The following is a 4,776-nucleotide window of genomic DNA, read 5'->3' as shown; positions in this document are numbered from 1 at the left end:
CAAGTCCAGCCCTCACTGTGGATTAAAAGCCATGAAAACCCACAAGGTCATGGTGGCACAATTGGACCAACTCATCCCTCTCTCCGCCCCTCCCCTCCACTAATTGGCAAGCGTCTCCATGGCTCAACCAGCCACCACCACCACTTTTTGAAAGATTCAAAACCAGCATGATTCTATCTCTAGTGCCAGGGTCAGGGCTCACAAAGAAAATATGCTCCTGAGTTCCTCAGACACCTTCCACAACCACTTTGGAAAGATCCAGCCTTTTGCTTTGAAGAATAGCCCTTTTATTTCTATAGATGCTCTTTTAATACCACTGGGATATTGGTACCTTTAATCTCAAAGTAGTTAATAAATGGCAGCTACTACTGTGACTAATTTCTTTAGTCATTATGCTACCTGTTTAAAGGCTTTCTCTTCATTTTCATAGGATTTCAGACATCCTGACAATAGTAGTTTTGTATTTCGCCTGAATTCCATGAGGTTTTAAATTTTTAATACTAATGAGATTTATGAGTCACTCTCTGGCAGAATCTGCAGCTTTCAGCATCTCTCGTGTTAGAAAAATGACCCATAACATGATATAAAATTGAAAAAGAACAAGTGAAGAAAAAGAAAAACAAGTGAAGAAGAAGAAAAAGAACAAGTGAAGAAAAAGAAAAACAAGTGAAGAAGAAGAAAAAGGACTGTTCTTCTGAACAGTTTCAGAAAAAGCTACAGAAGTCGAACAAGTGGAGGGGAAAAGAGTTTCTGGTTATATAAGAGATAGAGTAGTTGGAGAAATGAGACATCGGGAGTAGTATTTCTTATGTCTAACTAGATCTCCTTTTCAATACTGGTCCGGTGGCTCTGCCTGGCTTCTATCTTTCCATAGCCCACTGGGTGGTCTTGGCTTGGCAGCAGAGGTGATCACCCGTACAAGTTTCTTTGTTCTCTTCTCTCTTGGACAGGCATTAGGAATGTGGAAACGCGGAGTTGAAAACTGACCTCTGGATTGAGAAAAGGAACCTGGACTTCCTCTTCTTTTTTTTATTTCATTCCTATTGAATCAATCGCAAACAAACACTTGTCCACATTCTTTGGAGCTCCAAGACAAGGGGCCAAGCCAGAAGGAAATGAGGCCATGGCCTTAGGAAGATATTTTCCCCAACTTTTCTCATTTCTGTCCTCTTGTCTCTGAGTTTTGAGTGTGAATGATAAAGAGAGAAATGAACTATACTTACTCTGACCCCTGAATGAAGGGCAGTGGGTAGGAAGGAGCAGATGCAGCTTGGGGTAGTACCAGAAGGGCCTATTCCAACAAAGTAAGCTAGATAAACTCTTGTTCAGTGATCCACACAAACCTTTAGGGTTTAAGACCAGTCCCATCCCAACTCCTCGACTTGAGGGTATGTCCACTGAGCCCCAATAAATGTGACTTGCCAGAATTTCCACCAAAAGTGGAAGATTTAATTCTGCTGGTTAGTGACTGACAGTACTAAGAAGTTATTATTTCTAAACATGTCATTTGACATCTTGATATGTCACGATTGACATCAGCTATGTCTTAATTTAACTTGATGGTATAGTATTATCCTTACATCCATATCGCTACTTGTGAGTAGCGAACTTTTCCAATTATAAAATCCTAGAGATAAAGAAACTCTTCCTGCTTAATAAAGTTGGGCTACGACTGACCTTTTTAGGTTGACTTCCATTCTGCTTGTTGCTGCTGAGAGGTAGACAGAGGACAACTGGAATAAAACCCACCCTGGTTGACTGAAAAAGGTTTTTGATCACATCTTTTGTTCTAGTGTGTTGGACAAAGATATGAAGAAGACAATGGGACCCCACTTGGTTCCCCCAGCAATCCCCCACACCACCAGCCCTGAACAAGTTTCAAACAAGCTTTCCAAGGGCTTTCCTCCGTTACTGGCAAGGCAATCAAGCGTAGTTTCACCAGACACCGTAAAATACATTGATTCGGAAACTACTTGGGCTTTCTTCTGCAGCATCTACCCTTGGACAATGAATGACTCATTATGATTAATTTCTAGTTTACATAATGTCCCTTGCGCAAGAATATGTTTGCACTCTAGGGTATTGACACTGGCAAATGGGACCAGACTTTTGGCAGGTTTTTCAGATCAACAATGCCAAGCTGGCTAACTTCCTATATTTCTCTTTTTTGGAAAATACCTAGAACACTTTCCAAGAAATTAGTTTAGGTCAATCAGAGTTTGTTGTGGATAATACTGTGTGTATTGTTGCATAAGAATCTAAGTCAGGATCAACTCCCCTTTCAGACCTAAGCCTTAATACTGACATAACACACGGGCTTTTTTGCTCACGGCAGGAAGGCTACCGGAGGTTCTACGAGGAAATACCGGTTATATTTCTGGGTGACTCGAATTGGCCATGACTTATTAACTTTGCAGGTTTGAGGGGCCTCCAGTTGATAAGAGAAGTACTATCTAAATAATTTGAAAAGCTAAGGGTCTCTCTGTGTCCATTTCTTTAGTGGCTGCTGGAAATAAGTATGGTGGGTGGGATGCCAACAGAGCCCAGTGCTGGAGCCAGTGACGGGATTTGAACCTGTTTTTCACAGGTACTGGCTAGATAGTACAAAGTGTTCAGTGGACAAGAGTTCAGTGAACAAGGGTACAAAGTGTTCAGTGGACAAGGGTTCATATCACATTTCAACCAGGCCAAGACCAATCTCAATTTCAGTTCATCGCAGAACAAATTTGTAGTCCAACGGCAATTTAATTATCATGATAATTTGTTATTAAAGCTTTTAGTTGATAAAGTTTTAAAAATTTGACATTATGTTACAGGAAAAAATAATTTCTGGGTACTGTCAGTTCCTAGATTGCTTCCATGGTCATTACACTGTCAATTGCAATGCTAAATACCGTGTTTCCCCGAAAATAAGACCTATCCAGACAATCAACTCTAATGCGTCTTTTGAAGCAAAAATTAATATAAGACCCGGTCTTATTTTACTATAATATAAGACAGGGTATAATATAATATAATATAATATAATATAATATAATATAATATAAAATATAATATAATACCGGGTCTTATATTAATTTTTGCTCCAAAAGACGCATTAAAGCTGATTGTCTGGCTAGGTCTTGTTTTCAGGGAAACATAGTAGTCATACACTTTCCATTTAGGTTAATCGAAGAGCAACATTTTTTTTTTTTTGGTGAGGGGGGCAACTCTGCTAGTCTCAGATACTGCTAATAGCGATGTTGCCACCCAGATATTAAGTGTTCTTTTCTCTCTAGTAGTTATTTAGTAAGGTAAAGGCTTCTCTTATCACCTACCAGAAGATATAATTTTATTGAGACAATGACACAGACTGAAGCTTTGTATACTGTTTTAAGAAAAGGCTTTCGAAGTATTTTTAGAAGCCAACTGAAAATTATTCTACATAAGATTAGATGAACAGTTATCACAGTTTTCATGAGTTATTGCAGAATTTTACTGCTAGAATGTTAACACGTAAAGAACATAAGTAGATTTTTTACTTTGTCTGGAATGCTCCCCTATATTTGAAAGTGAATATTCAATTATTAATAGTAAGCTTAACTAGCATGCACTGTTTGTTGTACTGTCATCACACTGATTAGATTTGATTGTACCCTGGTGGTTCATATTATCATTGATGAGAAATATTGTCAGAAATGCTAAAACCCACGAAGGCCTTTGGAAGGCGAAGATTGAAGCTGAACCCAAAGAGCAGGCTCTGGTCAAATGTTTCGATTGCCATTAAACTGTATAAAGTTGATCAGTTTTCTTAATCTTTGGAAGCGTTTATCTTCTTTATCTGAGAAAGGGGGACATCACCTCTTCTTTCCACCCCTTAGTAGATTGTTGTAAAGATAAGAGCTAGACAATAAATGTGTAAGTCCCTGATAAATGGTAGAGGTCTGTCTATACACAATGTGCTGTTCTGAGTTATCTCGGAAATGTTAGCACATCTTTTACAGAAGCATAAAGCCAAGGGAACTCTGTTGATGTCATTGGTGTTTGTAGAAGCTTCATCCCTCATACTTTCCATGCCAGGAACCCCATCATTAAGTGATCTTTTGCAATACTCGGTGTGTCCCTTTCTTTCCTCAACACAACCCACTTCCCACCCTGACTGCCACCTGCCTGGTCTATATAATTAACCTCAGATTCATCTTGCAGCAGATTTTATCATGTCACTTAAACTCACATGTTGCTCTCCACTGCTTATCAGATAAAGTCTAAACTGTCTTTAAAGTCCTTCGAAATCTAGTTCCAGCCCCCATTTAGAATCTTCCAACTTGCTTGCCCCGTTCCCTAAGAACCAGTCATATCAGGCCTCTTGTTTTCCCTCCAAGTAGCGTTGCTTTTCTGAGTCAGCATCTCTCTTAACACCATGTCTTTTACATAAAATGCCTTCCTCTTCCTCTCTTGCCTGTAAAAGTCTTGTCTACCAGATTACAGGCTCATCCCACAGGCATAGCTTATAATAGATCACATAGGCACATATTTACATATAACATGTATGTGTGTGTGTACCCATACGTGTATAAGTCTGTATCTATAAATTTGTTTCATACCAATTATGTAAATAATACAGGATTTTTTAAAAAAATAAATCAATATATAAAACTATAAGAAAGAAAAAAAATTACTTGGATTCTTCAATCTTGTGACAACCACTATGGACATTTTGGTGATTCTTTCTTTATACATATATATATATAAATTATATAAATGCAAAAACAATTATACCTGCTTTTAAAAATCATA

This window comes from Rhinolophus hipposideros, assembly GCF_964194185.1.
Source record: "Rhinolophus hipposideros genome assembly, chromosome: 7".
NCBI classification, from domain to species: domain Eukaryota; kingdom Metazoa; phylum Chordata; class Mammalia; order Chiroptera; family Rhinolophidae; genus Rhinolophus; species Rhinolophus hipposideros.
The sequence above is the reverse complement of the archived record's forward strand: the minus strand, read 5'-3'. Positions refer to the sequence as shown.